This window comes from Rhinatrema bivittatum, chromosome 9 (assembly GCF_901001135.1).
Source record: "Rhinatrema bivittatum chromosome 9, aRhiBiv1.1, whole genome shotgun sequence".
In the NCBI taxonomy this organism is placed as follows: domain Eukaryota; kingdom Metazoa; phylum Chordata; class Amphibia; order Gymnophiona; family Rhinatrematidae; genus Rhinatrema; species Rhinatrema bivittatum.
Window position 1 is genome coordinate 173,138,153 of NC_042623.1, and position 17,763 is coordinate 173,155,915.

The following is a 17,763-nucleotide window of genomic DNA, read 5'->3' on the forward strand; positions in this document are numbered from 1 at the left end:
TCCCCTGGAAGGAGAATTGGTACGTGAGGCCTATCAGGCAAAGTGTGTTTCTATAAGGTTTTGCCAAATCTAGCTGCCACTCAGCGTGGTCTCCTGGGCTCATGCAGGGAGACATGAGGGCTCCCGTGGGAGATCGGGATGTAGGTCCATTGGTAGTCCATGGCGTACAGCTACATTATGGAAACGCAGCACAGTAACACAATCTTTGTAACTTTGCGTGGGGCATACATTAAAGCTCCACCCATCTTGTCCAAACAGCTAAAGCGACTTTTCAGAAGCCCGAAGGTGCATTGTATGACACTGTGGGAAGCACATAAGGCCTCGTTGTATCTTGTCTCTGCTGCATGTTTGGCATGTGTATAGGGGTGAGAAGCAGCCTGCAACCATATCCTGAGTCTCCTGCAGCAATGACAGAAGAAAGGTATGAATGATAGCATTTTCACTTGCAGATGTGAGCAGCACACCACAGCATCCAGTAAGATCGTATAAGGTTGTCTGTACCTTTGCTGGGCCTTAAAACCTGATTAGCATTGCCTAACAGCATTTAACATTGTAGTTGCCCGCTATATGTGCAGGCAAGCTGTTGCCAAAAGGAGCTCTTCTGTTCCTGACTAGAGCATATGATGTGGCTATTGGAAGTATTGCATGACAGGCCCTCGCAGGCCCTTTAATGTATGCCTTTGCTGCCTTAGCTGCCTGCCAACCTTGAACACCTGTGCTACCATCAAATGCCATGCCTCATGCTATGCAGGCGAATGTCCGTGGCAGCTGTGCAGTCTGTCCTGCATAGAAACACATTAGTGAGCCCACACACAGGGAATATGGAAGGCCAGTAACATGCACTGGAGACTGCTCATGATACTGGTATGTGAGGTTGTACAGAAACTGTATGCGACTATCTTCCTAATGCCTCAGTAACGGCCCACATGTGATAGTACTGTGCCGGCAGTGTGGACAGTGCATGGTTTCGATTCACCTGACCCATTGTAACAGCTCCCAAGGGGCAGATAGGAATGGAGCCTTTTAGGTTGGCTCCTCACTACTTTGGCAGGGGTCAGAAACATGGGCAGAAAAAGATATGCCCTTGGCGAACAACCTGCATACATGGCCGCACAAGGCAGTTGTGATGCCACTGATCGTGACCTCCACCCCAGCCCCCTCCCGCATATGGGTGCCATTAACCACATACCCATCGGCAGAGATGGAATTGAGAAAGAAAACTGTGTCTTACCTATGAGCCAAGCATTACCATAAAGGCCGGCCTCAAATTTGTCAAAGAGGCCTGATTGCCTGTGTGTAAAGGAATCGTGCGTGGCTCCCGGGTACCTGGCCACCACATCCAGGATGTGCATTCCAGCATCGCAGACCACTTGCACATTGATGGAGTGGAAGGGCTTTCTGTTGTGTTATGTCTCCTCCCTTTGACGGGGTGGAACGATGGCCATGTGAGTGCGGTTGATGGCTCCAACAACTTTGGGAAAGTGTGCGAAGGCATAGAAATCTCTCTTCAAGTCGTGCCTGTCACGAAGAAATGCTTCGATGAACTGGTCCAGACAGCATGAGAATGTTGTTTGGGATATTTCCCCCATGACCCCTACTGTGGTTTGGAAGGAGCCGCTTGCTGTGAAATGGAGAGCAGCCAAGAGTTTGGTGAGGCCAGGGATGGCGTGGGACCTTGCAGTGACTGGATCCTGATCCCCTCGGATGTCTTCATATAATTCCAGGATTGCTAAGTCTTCAGGCATGCCCAGCAAGGATTTTCGTGGAGGAAAGATATGCTCCCTGTATCTCCCGTGCCGTGGCTGCCCATGGGCAAGCCGCTGGGCCTGGCTCTGAGCCCGCAGCAGTGGAACCTCTGCCTGTGCCGCTCGTATTTCCCTCGGACATCTTGGAAGTGGTCTTGGCTGTTGTTCAGGCGATTCTCCTTCCATGTGTTGTCATCTGCGGCAAGCCTGGCGAGGGATGCAGTACAGATGTACAAGTAAACTTGACAGTCACAAAATGCTTTTAGAAAGGTTAACCTGGTAAAAACAATCATTTTTATTGGTCCTGGAATGCTTGGTAGGCGTGTTGGTATTGTTTGGAGTTTTTATTGTGTGCGATACGCTCTGCAATAATAACGCGATCAGTGATACGGCCTGTGGTAAACACTTTTCATACCGTACCGCCAAGAAAAAAGGTGTAGCTATTACCTGCATTACTGACCCGCGATAATGTGTGATAACTACCGCACACTGCGCCACCACCCCCTACTTTACATTTATGTCGCCCCAACTCCTTCCATTTGAATATAAATTTTGCCTTTGCATACGGAATTTGCGGTAGGCTGATAACGCCATAATGAATGCAATAATGGCCTATCGCAATTTAATGAATGACCCTATAACTTTTCTATCCAGATAGTGACTGGATATGGACCTCCATAAAAACTCCATAAGGGATAGATTTTCTGCTTGTTCATGGGTTCAGACAAGGAGGACCACACTACAGCAAGGTTTCCCAAAACTGTCCTGGTGATCCCACAGCCAGTTGGGTTTTCAGAATATCTAAAATAAACATGCAATGGCTAAATTGGCATACTTTGAAGACCCATTATATACATATTTTATTCATATATATTCTTTGTGGATATCCTGAAAAGCTGGTTGGCTGTGAGGTCACAAGGACAGGTTTGGGAATTCCTGCTCTGACGAGAACTGATTCTGATTTGCTGATTCATTTCTTCAGTCTTTAATTTTCTTACACTGCGAGTTTGGAAACCAGTCTCAAACCATTCAATTTCACTATTGCCTGTGTAACTCCACCCTGACACTTATAAAATAAAATAAAAGTCTCTGATCCTGGGTTTCTGAGCCTCACATCTCGGTCTCTGTGGGTTCAAAATTTGCAAAAATGGTCAAGCAGATGGTGTAGTAGACTTGGCCAAGAGCTAAGGGCTGATTATTCTCATGCTGGACAGGGAAACAGTAACCACACCAGTTCCCCCCCTTCCCCTCTGTGGCCATCTGACTGCTCCCTTATAGCAACAATCCCATAGTCTTCTCTTCCTTTTAGGGGAAGAATCACATTATGAACCCACAAAGTCTCATTCAGAAGGTATTTTTGAAAACTGAAAAATGTTATATTCTTCAGGGGTTACCAACAGTTGCCAGCATAACAATGATTAAAAACCACATCAGTGATAAATCACAGATATCACACAGCAGGGATAATCTTTTATATTTCCTCCTTCTCCATTGCAGCGCCAACAATAATCTGGTGTTTAAACCTCATGGGGGCGATATTCAGCACTGCTTAGCTGGATTAGATAGGATTTATCCAGCTAAGTAGTGGCATCTGAATATCTGGCCCTGCTGAAGAGCTGTCACTTTGCCAGATAACTAGTTATCCGACTAAAACAGATATTCAGAGTTAGCCGGATAACTTATTGGGCTGAGTCTGGTCAGTCCACAGGGCTGACCTAAAGTTAACTGCATAAAGTTATCCAGCTAACTTTAAGATACCATACTGCTGAATATATGGGCTGAGTTAGCTGGGTAAATGAATTGGTTAACTAGCCGAGCCATGTAGTGGCTAAACATTGACCTCTCTTAAGTATCTTTGACCCTCTTCACCCAAGATGTTATCAGTACTCACGGCCCTTCGCATAACTCTCTTCCCCATTTTATCCGTAGTACCTCACAATAAATCAATTTACATTTCCCACAATAAAACTGTGGTCTATAGGTCCTCCAAGGTGCCACAGGGAAGTGCCTAGATGCCTCTAGATGGTACACGTTCCTCCATGGTGAATGGAGCCTGTGAGACTGGTTGAATCAGAGGACCCACTAGGAATCACTGCAGAGAAACTTGAGTCAGAAATCACCTCAACAATTCACTCTCCCACTCTGAACACAATCCTCTATTAAACCAGGGCACACTCCCCCTAGAGGTCCTCTCTCACACCATTGATTAAAGAGGCAGCTAAGAAACATTTCCACCCTCTTCTATTCTATAAAAGGAGAAATCCCATACGAACAAAGGTAGAGGTTAAGTGACAGCATTTTTAGAGGCTAAGACTTGATTTAATGACTGGGCCATAGCTGTATTCACCCACTATGGAATGGTTTTAAAGTGTGTGTATGTGTGTGTGTGTGTGTGGGGTGGGGGGGATTCTCTCCAGATTTATTTTCTTATATAAACCACCCTATCATACCTTTCTTACCATGATTTTGGAATTTTTTTAAATGTTCCATATATTATGAAAAAAAAGTTTAAAAGTCATAGTTTCCAGATCTATTCATTGCTGCAGTCATGCCGTCTCTTGATAGTTGTACCAAGGTTTTGTGTGGGTTCATATCACAATCTTAATGCTCAAGAGTACTTGGGTCCTTCTCAAGCAGAGACGATGTTTTAGGGACTGATTTACTAAGCTTTTCTCCCAGAGACAACGAATGTGAGAAAAGCCTTAGTAAAATTAGGCTGTTGGAGCCTGATATTCAAGTTTGGACTTATCTAGCTAAGTAGCCATGTTTGAATATTCATTTGCGTTTAGCAGCCACCAATTAGCTGGATAACTGTGTATTCAGCTAAATAGCTGTCAGGCTAAGTGGTGAGTGGAATAAGGGCATTCAGGACTGTGGCTACTTATCTTGTTAATTTAGGGCCTAATTCATCAAGGCATTTTCCCATAGACACAGAATGGGAGAAGCGTTAGTGAGTCAGGCAGTTAGCCGGATTAGTGGTGATACTCACACTTAGCCAGATAAATTAGAAGGTCTAAAGTTAGCCAGCTTTCCAGGTACATTTAGCAGCACGGCTGCACCACTGTATATCCCAGGCAAATTAGCCAAATATGTTTATATGGCTAACATGTTCAGCCAGATAGTGGCTGAATATGGACCTCTTAGTAATGAGTTCTGTCCTTACTGTGCTGTAAATACCTCCAGTTGTAAGAACAGAAGTACTTTGTAAATTCTGCTACTGGAGTAAGGGGTGCATTTTAGGAACGAAGGAACAGAGACCAATTAGGGCTTCATTTTATATGTGAAGGTATCTTTTCAAAATCATACCCTCAGTACCTTGCAGTACTATATTTTCTTGTGCATACCTCGTTTATCTCTGAGGAGAGGGTATAATCACCTTCACGGCGTCATAGAACTTTTGAGGCTCCTGAAATGAAGACATCCATCTTCCTTTCTCCTTTACATTGCATTTTCAGGTTCAATTTGTCAAGAAAAGGCATCAGAAAATGTGTAGCATGCTCGAGAATCCTGAAGCAGATGGTAAGGATTTCTATTATCTTGGTTTCTAGTGTGTGAAACCTGTTCTTTACAAATCTGTAAGGGTAGAAAAGAAGGATATGGAAAACTAAGACTGGTAGAGTAATAAGGTATGCGGCTGGATGGCAATCATCCTCCATCTCCTTATAAGATGAAGAGAAAGAAATTTGATAGGGGTGTTGTTGGAAAAAGACCTAAAAGACTATAGGTTGTCACTAGTTGTTGAGTTCTTGAACAGGCCAGCATTAACATTTTTAAAGCAGTCCAGAACGGTAAAAAAAAAGTTGAGATCTCATATATTAAAAAAAAATAGGCATATTTATTTAGTTGTATTTCTTATATATCGCTGATTTCCACAATTAACACGATGTACAAAATAAACATTCATAAATCATTGTGAATATCAAAACATAGAATATAAAACATAATAAACACAACAAATGAATGTAAAACTAAATTAAAATATTGCTTACAAGAATTTAAATGCTTCATTAAAAATACAAAGCCTTAATTTTCTTCCTGAAAACTTTTCTGTCTTTTTCAGCACACAAATCTTATGGTAGGACAGTCCACAAAGCAGGAGCTACATGAGGAAATGCCCTAGCACGCGTAGATTTCAGTTTATGCTCTGGCACACACGGAGCAATCAGCAGATCATCATCGGTATTACCTCATATTAACACCATCACAAACTGGACTACGCGCACATTAACCACATTGCTAAAGCAGTTAAATTAGCACACGCTCACAGCACTTAATGTGCATTATGCGCTTGCAATAGCATTAACGCACTTTAATGCGGTGCTCCCCTTGTGATCCAAATCTTTACTCCTTCTTCACTGACCTCTGGGAAGCACTTCACAGGTGTATTAAATTAGTTCAGTAAAAAGGAATCACCTACAGTTTGTTTGTTGACCCTTCATTTTTATATTGAAGTGGATTAACACGCCACCCACAATTCTTTGCTCAGCAGTCATGTGAGACTTTGGGCTCGATTCGCTAAGAGGTGAATTTTAAAAGCCCAGCACGCACATCAATCGGGGGATGCGCGAAAAAAGTCGGGCTGACGGGCGCCAGCCCTATTTTAAAAACCGCCCAGATGGGCGCATACACACATCTGGAAAGTTTCCCGAAAAAAAGGGCAGGGCACAGCATGTGCAGGGCTTGGCCAAGAATTGTGCGCATAAATACTTACGCGCCCCGGGACACGCCGAGGTCTCCTGCGGGTGTAACTTTACTTCCGCTACGGAGGATGTAAATAATAAAGTAAAATGACTGAGCGATTTCTGAGGGGTTTAAAGGGTCTGGGGTAAATGGAGGGGAGTGTGGGCGATCAAACCAGCAGGGTTTGGAGGGCCGAGATGTTAACCGGGCGAGCTGGTGGACAAATTGGTTAAACTGGCAATGGTGTGGGTGCGCGCCCCTTTTAATATTCCCCGACTCATGCAGAAGTGGGATTTATGCACCTAAGCACGCATCCACTTAAAATTTTGCGCATGTACACGCATACATGTACACGCACATGTACACGCACATGTACACGCGGCCAGGCTATTTTATAGCATGCGTGCATATGTTATAAAATGACTGCAGATCTTGGCACGCACCAGATGTGCACACACACATATATAAATATGCCCAGGCGGCAGTTTGAAAATTACCATCCCTGACTTTTGTCTCATTATAAGATCAACTTTGAGTAGCCTGCATAGTTGCAAAGTGCACACACACTTTAACTACACATAAAGGATAACTTTCAAAATTATTCAGATTAGAGTATTTATATGCATAAGTGAACACATAAAGATTTTACCCTGGTAATTTATAAGAACTGTGTGGTGTGAGCTTCACAATTGTAGAAAATATTGCGTAGTTCTGCTCTGAAAGTAGGTGCGTATGTCTCAGTACACACAAAGATTTCCAATGTGAGGAAAGCCCGTACTTTCTCTACCTGTTTTATAAACATATGCACATATGTTACATGCGGACACAAATGTGAAGTATGCTTAAAGCCTTGATTTATACGTGGAGGCAGGTGTACTTTTAAATATGTGTGCATACTTGAAATCAGTTTGCCAGTACTTCCGCTATTTCACCCAATCCATCCCCAGTTCTCCTAGGACCCCTAGTACTTCACCCTGAACTCCTCCCAGTCCACCCAGACCTCCTGCCCCAAAATATCAGACCACAGACAAGTCCAATTTCACTTGCCCAACTCAATTAGCAGATGGAGAAGTGCACAAAAAAGTTGGCTTAATGTATTCATGTAAATCTCTTATAAAATAGCAACTTCTGCGTGTATCTCTTGACCCTGCCTCGGAATGTCCCTAGACCGTCCCTTTTTTGCATGTGTGCATGAAACCAAAAGTATGCATGTACTTTCAATGTTTATAAAGTAGCATGGACACGAATACAGGCTACTTAAGCGCGTATATGATCATTTATCATCATAAGCCCTTTCAAAATTTGCTGAATATTTTTAACTAATTTTCAAAGAGCAACTACTTGCATATCTTTCTTTGGAAATTAGCATAAAATACATTTACTTAGCAGCTGCTATTTGTGCAGACATCTGAGAAAGAGGAAAATGGGATGTGCACTTTTGAAAATCAAATGAACGTGTGCTGTTTTTCCTCCATGGACAAGCAGGACAGTAATTGTCCGCAGAATTGGGTGACATCATCTGACGGCGCCTTCTGTTTTATAAGCACGCATGAGTGTTTCTGCACAGCTGCTGCTGCGGCACAAGTCTCCTCCGTTTTCTTTCTTCCACTTGTGCAAAAGGTCACGTTTTTGTTTTCTCTCTTTCCTTCAGCCGCTCATAGAATTTTTCCTTTCGCATTTTCTTCTGTAGTGTTTTTCTTTCCTTTTGCCTTTTTTCTTTTCGTGAGTCTCTAAAAAACAAAAACAAAACACAAGAAAAGGACATATTTTTTATTACTATTTTTTAAAAATTGAGTTCTACCTCTATTACTGCGTATCACTTCTACAGTGCTACTCAATCTATGCAGCGCTCTACAAAATCATACAGGAGACAGTCCCTGCTCTGTAGAGCTTACAATCTAATCAAGACAAATGCACAGGACAAAAGAAACTATGGGAATGTAATTTATTAAGAAAATGGTTAAAAATTAATGAGGCTGTAATTTCAGTTCCCCATAAGGATCCATTTTACTATAAGGCCATCTTGCTGTTGCTGATGTCCCCCCTGCAACCTTGTGCAAAAAACTACAGCTGTTGAATCATAGACTGGGAACAGCTTATAACTTTCAGGATTTCTCTTAAAAGGATAAAGGTGAATTTTGAAACCGGTGTGTGGGCACACGTGTGCGCACATGTGTCGGCCCATGCCCAGGAATGCGGCTATTTTATAACATAAATGCATATACGCGCGTATATTATAAAATAGCTTGGCCGCACGCACAAGTGCACCCGATTTTAAGTGGATATGCACCTATGCATGCAAAAGCTACTTCTACTATGTAAGCCAGTAACTTTTAAAAAGGATGTGCGCTGATGCATTTGCCAGTTTTACCAGTTCGTTCCCAGTTCACCCAGTTAACAGATAGGTCCTGGTGTGATAGCCTGTACACCCCACCCAGTTAGCCCAGACCCTCTAAAATGGCTTGTTATTTTTTGGGGGGACTTACACGCCATCCATAGCAGAAGTAAAATTACGTGGCAGGGGACCTTGGTGTGTGCCGGATCATGTAAGTATTTACATGCAAATTTCTGGTGGAAGTCCTGAAATACCAATGTACCACCCATGCCCCTCCCAGACCACGCCCATGCCCGTGTCCCTTTCTGAGACGTTCTGAAATGTGTGCGCAGCTGCATATATGTGCGCACCCAGGCAACTTTTAAAATCTTCTCGGCACACACAAGCCCAACCTATTCGCACATACTCTAATTTTGGCACGAATCTGGCTTTTAAAATTCACCATTCCTTTTCATATAAAAATACAAACTTTTTATTCTCTTTGTATATTTTAGCAGTGTGTAACCCCTGATTGCACAATGTTACAAAATCTGTAATAAAGTATGACATGCATGAAAGTCTACATCGGGGGGAGGCAACTCCAGTCCTGGAGTGCTACAAACAGATCTGGTTTTCAGGATATCTACAATGAATATGCATGAGATATATTTGCATACAATGTAAGCAGTGCATGTATATCTCATGCATATTCATTGTGGATATCCTGAAAACCTGACTTGTTTGTAGCATTCCAGGATTGGAGTTGCATTTTATACATCATAAAATGGAAGTGAAAGAGGAAAAGTCAAGACATATACTAATATGTATAAGAGGTAATACATCTATCTATGTTAGGGTTGCCAGCTCCAGATTTTCAGGATGAGTTGATCAGATCCTGGTTTTATCTTGTAGTTCTGATTTCCCTATTGCGTTTCTTAAGAAAAGCAAGACTAAAAGTCCCTGCATGCACTGGAGTAAAACCAGGACCGTATCAGCCTGTCCTGAAAATCTGAAGCCAGTTGGCAATCCTAGTCTGTGTGGTTCATTAAACCTGAAGAACAGAAAATAATTCCAATTGATAAGGTTGTGTGCACATATATGTGAACAAGTGTCCTGTCACCGCTGCAGACTGCCTTGTTCCCTTGGGTATGTTGGCACCCCCGGTGCCATAGAAGCAATTCCTTATCACCCTGTGTCCTCTGGGCTCCTTTCTTGACCGAAGACCCACACTCTCAACTATTCCCCTCTCCTTGGGATGGAGTGATTGTTCTCTTTATGGTTGCTTTAGCTTGGGGGCTTAATGCAGTTCATTAAAAGTTCTATCTTTAGATAAAGGGTTATCTTTTGAGTAAGGCGCCCACTTCCCCCACTGTAATTACAACCTTCATCTCTCCAGTCATAGGTACTTAATATCCCTTAGGTCTGAAGTCTAGCAGTCTGAGCTGGCTCCCTTCCAGTCTCCACCTCCATTACCACCCACGCCCACCTCCTTATATCTAACCCTACTCTATTTGAGTTACCATAGCTGGACAAGCTTAAGGCTCAATTTTAAAAGGTCCGTGCACGTAAGATTGGGAGGTTATGCGCGTGGCCGGGCCTTGCATGTGCCACACCATTTTACAAATGGCCTGGCCACGCGTGTAACCCCCTTTATGCACCGAAATGCCGGGCCCAAAGAAAGGGGTAGACCGGGGGGTTGTAGTCTGGGCGGGCTGGGACAGCTGACTGCCGGTGCACGGAGCAGTAAGTACGAAAATAAAAAATTTGGGGATAGTTAGATTAGGTTTAGGAGGCGAGAAGGAGAGGGAAAGAGGGAGGAAGGTTAGGGTCAGGGTTTGAGAAGTTCCCTCTCAGTCCACTCCTTAAGTGGAGCAGACTGGAAGGGAACTGAGGACTGGCTGATCGTGTTGCCATGCGTAGGTTATAAAATCCCCCTCTCCCCCCCCCCCGTGCATGCGAGTTGCGGGACGCCCACACATGCGCACAGCTATAGAGATGTGAATCGTGTCCTCGATCGTCTTAACGATCGATTTCGGCTGGGAGGGGGAGGGAATCGTATTGTTGCCGTTTGGGTGTGTAAAGTATCGTGAAAATCGTTAAAATCGTGAGCCGGCACACTAAAACCCCCTAAAACCCACCCCCGACCCTTTAAATTAAATCCCCCACCCTCCTGAACCCCCCCCCCCCAAATGCTTTAAATTACCTGGGGATCCAGCGGCAGTCCGGAACGGCGGCGGTCTTATTTCTTGCTCTACTTAATTTTTTCCCTAATATATTTCATTAGCTTAGCTCCAGCTGAGTTTGCCCAAAGGTGGCTAACTGCACTGTTTGTGTAAGACAGGTTTATCCAACTCCCGTGTCCCGCTTCTCTTAAGGAAATCAAAGCTGCATCTGTGCTTTAAATTACCTGGGGATCCAGCGACGGTCCGGAACGGCGGCGGTCCAGAACAGCCTCCTGCAATTGAATCGTGTTGTCTTCAGCCAGCGCCATTTTCCAAAATGGCGGCGCAAAATAGCGGCGGCCATAGACCAACACGATTCAACTGCAGGAGGTCATTCCGGACCCCCGCTGGACTTTTGGCAAGTCTTGTGGGGGTCAGAAGGCCCCCCCAAGCTGGCCAAAAGTTCCTGGGGGTCCAGCGGGGGTCCGGGAGCGATTTCCTGCCGCGAATCGTTTTCCGTACGGAAAATGGCGCCGGCAGGAGATCGACTGCAGGAGGTCGTTCAGCTGCGGTCCGGAACCCCCGCTGAACGACCTCCTGCAGTCGATCTCCTGCCGGCGCCATTTTCCGTACGGAAAACGATTCGCGGCAGGAAATTGCTCCCGGACCCCCGCTGGACCCCCAGGAACTTTTGGCCAGCTTGGGGGGGCCTCCTGACCCCCCCAAGACTTGCCAAAAGTCCAGCGGGGGTCCGGAACGACCTCCTGCAGTCGAATCGTGTTGGTTTATGGCCGCCGCCATTTTGGAAAATGGCGCCGGCTGAAGACAACACGATTCAATTGAGGGGGCCATTCCGGACCGCCGCCGTTCCGGACCGCCGCTGGATCCCCAGGTAATTTAAAGCATTTGGGGGGGGTTTGGGAGGGTGGGGGATTTAATTTAAAGGGTCGGGGTGGGTTTTAGGGGGTTTTAGTGTGCCGGTTTTCCTGCCCTCCCCCTTCCCCCGATTTATGATTTTTTGACGATAAATCGGGGGAATTGGTATTGTATCGTGGCCCTAACGATTTTTGATGATTTAAAATATATCGGACGATATTTTAAATCGTCAAAAAACGATTCACATCCCTACACAGCTATTGGATTTTATAACATGTGCAAGCACGTTATAAAATTGGCGCGTCCATATGCATGCGTCAGGAACCGCACATTTTGGTCTTAAGATCAACCCCTCAGAATTCGTACCCTCCCACATAATAGAAGTCCACCCCCAGGGCCCTCCTTATTTCTACTAATAACTAAACACCTAGCAAAACTCAGTACTGCTATGAAACAAAGGAGCTACAAAAAATTAATTCAACGTATAAATATGATAAAATGGTGACAATAAATTGAGTCAAGCTAGTATTGACAATAAAATAAATCAAACTGGTATCAGAACAGTAATAATGTAAGCTTAATCTTATGGTCTCTTGCCTGTAATGGGCTCCAGGCAATTTCAGAGACTACATACTAGTGCTAATTAATTACCAGAGTGAATTTTTTTTTATATATTAGTGATGCTTGCGAAATATATTACTTAACTCATGAAATTAATTGTCGAAATGCTTTTGAAACAGTCAGACTTAACTTATGGAAAAGATCATCAAGACGCTTAAAAGGTCAAAAGCTCTGCTGCTCATTTAGGCACACACACTTGAATTTCCGTAGACTGACACGGACCATGTTTTGACAGGAAAACTGTCTTCTTCAGGGGTTCTCTGTAATGTAATGTGTCCTAGGCGTTCAGCAGTATGGTGGCCTTCGTATTTTTGCCAGAAAACATGATTTACCTCTGATTTCCTAATTTTTCCCTGAAGTCTAATCTTGAGCTCCCTCTGTTGACTGATTTGGCTGTGTTTCATGGTTGCTACCTGTAGTGCAAGTTAAAGACTTTTCAATAGGCAGAGAGTAGGGGAAAAGCCTTTTTGAATAATACCCTAAATGTGTTATTGATAGTTGGAAACAGATCCAACTGCTGCAAAAGAGTCTAGAAAGCAAGTCTTTTTATGTCCTATTAAATATGATTAAGAGAAAGAGGAAGAAACTTAGAAAGGCCCGTAAATATGTGTCATTAAATACAGAAATTAAGAAGAGTAAAAGATCCCAAAGAAGACATCTGTTGTGTGATTAATGCCACAACATGAGAAACTTTACAAAATATTCCTCCCTACCTCATTGTTTGACCTTTTGAAAAATAAGTGTATGTAGCACAGATTATATACACGGATTATGGGAGAAAGTTTTTCCATATCATAATACATGTTATTTTAAATTTAAGGAAAAAGAAAATAAACCTTATGCAATCCTAGAGACTAAACTGACCAGACGATTTTATTCTTTAAATACACCTGAAAACTTCAATAGATCTGTGAATTTTGCTGCATTCTTTTGTCACTGGTTTCTGACAAGGACATGATGAAAGAGGGAGGGAGACGAGAAGATCCTGACTGGTCTAGTTTCCTTTCTGTAGAACAGCATTAAAAAAAGTATGGCCGCTTTTCAACTTTCCTGTGAAAGAGCGCTATAGAGTTTGTTAAATCTGTCTATCCATCCATCCAGAGGCATAACAACTTCAGACATCACTGGGGGGGGGGGGGGGGGGGGTTAGTGTGGGGTATGGGTCATATGTCTGGCACCTAACCTATTGAAAATGACCTTGATCTGATAGAAGCAAGATCATTGCTAGTTTGTGATTATTATGAATCTTCCTATTGTAAAGGCAAAAACCAAGATTGGAGTAAAGGATTCACACACAAATGTCACAACTGTAGGCAGGTATGTGTGAATTAAAGTTCAGTATGAGGTAATCCACTTATATAACACAGTAAGAGTTGATAAATGCTGGCTGAACAGATTTATTACTGAAAATTTAGCAGAATACAGTCCCCTGACATGGCCGTGTTTTGCTGGTGGGACTGCATTGGGAAGGCCCCACAACGAAATTCTACAGGAGAAACAAAATTAACAAGCAATAGAATAACAGAACAGTGACTTATACAGAAATGGAGATGAATACAATGGTCTTAATCATGTTTGTATGCAAGCTTCTCAAAGAGGTTACATTAAACAGAGGTAAATTCGTACTATAAAATACATTTGTAAAAACATAAGACAAACTAACCTGTTGCCAAGGCTGGAGACAGAGAGTCAGCCAGACTAATCCAACAGTGCTTATATATGCAAGAAGAGTTGTCTGCAGGAAAAGAGGAGGCAGGAGTAAAGCAAGGGAGACACTGAGATGTTACTCACTTAAAAGTGTATAGAGCCTGGTGACCGAAACAGAGCAAGGTCGCAAAATGAATCCATGAAAACAAACCCGATTCCAAGTGTGATTGGCCTGGTGGAACACAGGGGCAATTCAGTCACACCCTTCACATTGATCTAGGGAAGAGAAATATTATAGACGACAAAATAAGGGAGAGGAAAGGAAAAGTATGTTGTCACCAGAAAGCGATACATACTTAAACCAAATGCATGAAATTAGACACCGCGGTATCAGTCCAAAGACTGAGCGTGTCCCACTGGATGCGGGGAGGAATATAAACAGAAAAAAGTGCCAAGAAAGGGAATCAAAAGGAAATCATATGACATACAATAGCCAATTGACTAAGTGGTAATCAGAGGAAGAATTGTCCCTATATAAAAATATTTCCCCACATAGAAAGCCCCAAATAAGGGAACTAGTCAAAGAAAAAGATGCCATTCAATTTCCTTTTTAAGGACGAGGGTGGAAAGAGAATGCAGTTCAAAAACTCACCACTGTTCATGGTGCTGGAGTTGTGTAGAAAAGTCGTCCCTTCTACTAAAGAGCTTGCAAACCTATAGAAATATAGAAATGACTGCAGAAGAAGACCAAACGGCCCTTCCAGTCTGTCCAGCAAGCTTTCACACTTTTTTTTTCCTCATACATATCTGTTACTCTTGGCCCTTATTAGTAACTTTTTGGTTCTAGTTATCTTCCACCCCCACCATTGATGTAGAGAGCAGGGCTGGAGCTGCATCTAAGTGAAGTATCTAGCTTAATTGGTTAGGGGTAGTAACTGCTGCAATAAGCAAGCTACTCCCTCGCTTATTTGTTTACCCAGCCTCTACCATTCTGTCCTTGTTGGTTGTTGTCTGAATATATTTCCTCTTTTCTTTATTCCCCCCTGCCGTTAATGCAAAGAAACATAGATCAGAGATGGTCTGTGACTGTTCCTGCCAGTGAGACATGAGAGGAGCCTCTACTCAGCCTGTTCTTAAGGCAAGAACGGTGTTCGATGATCCGAGTATCTAAGGATCTTTCAGTTTTGCAGACATAGATCAGAGGGCAAGGCATTGAATCACATAGACCACATCTACGGAAACGCAGTCCAAACTAAATTTCAAATTATAGGTTTTCAATGAGGTAGGATATGTGAAAGAAGACAAAGATAGAAACAAGGAACATACTGAGCATTGTTTACATGGTTCATTTTCTGCAGGCTGATGTGTTAATTGGGGGGGGGGGGGGCCTGGGGCTCTGAAGAGACCAGACGGGCTCGTAGGTTGCCGCCTCAGTGGAAGACAAACCATGGCAGACTGTGAAATACAGGGTGTGGACATGGAATTGACCAGTGTTTGCGGATAATAGAGCAAATTTGAGAAATGCAGTCAGATGAGGGCAGCATATACAGGGAAGAAAAAGAAGATCCCTATTGGCGTATAGGGCCCATTTATAGGCAATTTTAATAATCTGGGAGGATACTCTTGTGCTTTGAACCGAGCGATCATCGATATTGCTTTAGACATAAAGTCACTTTGAGTGAAACAGAGACGTCTGAGTCTGAAAAATTGCCCAATGGGGATGTTATCTTGTTTGTATTGTAACCCATTCTGGGCATCATTGGTAGGGCAGAAGAAAAGATAAAAATACATTTTCAGTAAGGTCACAGTGAGGAAAGGGTTTGAAAACACAGTTTTATTTGTTTCACTTGATTGTAATCCTTCATAAAAATAACCCCCAGCAACAAATATCCACAGTGATACCCATTCTTTACACATACTACATTTTATATCGTCACCCCTACCTCTTTGTGCACCTGTAAAAACAGTACATCCATCAGCTCCATAAAAAGTAATACCTCCTACCCCCAATCAACACGAAAATAATTAACATAATAAAACCTTGGTTCATTGAGCAAAAGTTTCCAACCATCATTCCTCAATAAATTCCCACAAAATAACCCCATCACTCAAAACCATGAAACTATAATCATATATCACCTCTAGCTCAGTCTTTTGAACATTACAAAATGTAAATATGGAATACATGGCCCACATTATAATAGAGAGTTCCAGTCACAACTGTAGGGACTTTTTAAAATCCTGGTTAATTAAAATCAAATGATATAATTTTCTTTGTCTCTAAATATATATTTTGTATTTTTCATCACTCTTTTTTTTTGTAAATTATCTTTATTGAATCAACAGAAATACACACACAACAACAAAACAACATATTACAGATGCATCAGCCCCAGGGCAGCATGAACATGGCTCACATTTCTCATTATCATTAAAGAAACACCCCCATACTCTCGCCACATTCATACCCCATTCACACCCGCAGCTGGCCAACAATATGAAATACCATTAAAGTTTAACCCTCAAGTATAGCATGGTGCTACCCACAGGGTCTAGAAAGCCTAAACATGACCCTTAAGAGGCTTTCAGCACCCCTCTATGCAGGGATACCAAAGTATCCCTGCATAGAGGGGAATGATCTCAACCGTGAGAGCTCCCTTTTATGAATCATCTCCATATGTGCGGTCTGCTGCATCAATTCCTTCCATTCACAAAACATAGGCAGCATAAGAAAATAGACTTTTTAGCCCTCAGAAGAGCCAACACAATGAATTTCCTCCCCACCGAGGCAGACCAACATTATTTTCCTATGTGCATAGACAGATTAGTATCCCTGACCGAGGTACATCACAACCCAGAACTGTTTCAATGAACATGGTAATTTGGTTCCATAAAGACTGCAGTTTTTGGCAGCCTGTTAACATATGTCAGTGATTATCAGGGAGGATCTTAGACTTCACACATATTTCAGAGTCCCATAATTTTATTTTTCCTCCCAATACCCTAGAAATATATGTCCTTCCTATAAAGTAACTTAAACTGCATTTCTCTCATATTTTCAGAGAGAAAGTATTTATATAACAATACAAAAGCTTGTATCATGCTCTCATCCTGGATATTTTCCCCCAAGTCCTCACTCCATTGTGCTGCCAAGCTCGATACATGTGTCTAAAAAGCTATCCTCCTCTTCAGTGGACACAATGCAGGAAAAATCACCAACATGCACACTGGAACAGTAGTGATGGGCTTGGCAAATAAGCAAAAAATTGTGGCTGTGGTAATTCCACATGGCACGCACCTGTTCAGACAAATAGAGGCAGGGGGTCTCTCAATCAACCATGTGGGCTAAGTTATGCAAATCCTTTTTAGACCACCCTTGGAATACAGAATTGCTTAAGCTGGCGGGAAGTCCAAATTTCCTGTCAGGGTCAAAAAGGGTGAAATCTGAGAACTGCATTGGATGGATCTCCACCACCAAATCAATGCCTTTTTTTTTTTTTATCTCCATTAGCCAAAACACAGAGATCTTTAAGGAAAAGTTTATTTGGTCATACATGCATTAAATTAATTGGGTGATATGGGTAAGTCCAGTCTGCCATCAGACCCTCTATGTCAAACTTCAGTTTGTTGGAAGCCCCTTCTTGTATGAAACAAAGAAGACATGCCACATTGTAAATTCTCAAGTCAGGAAGCAATACTCCTCCCTACTTCCTGTCCA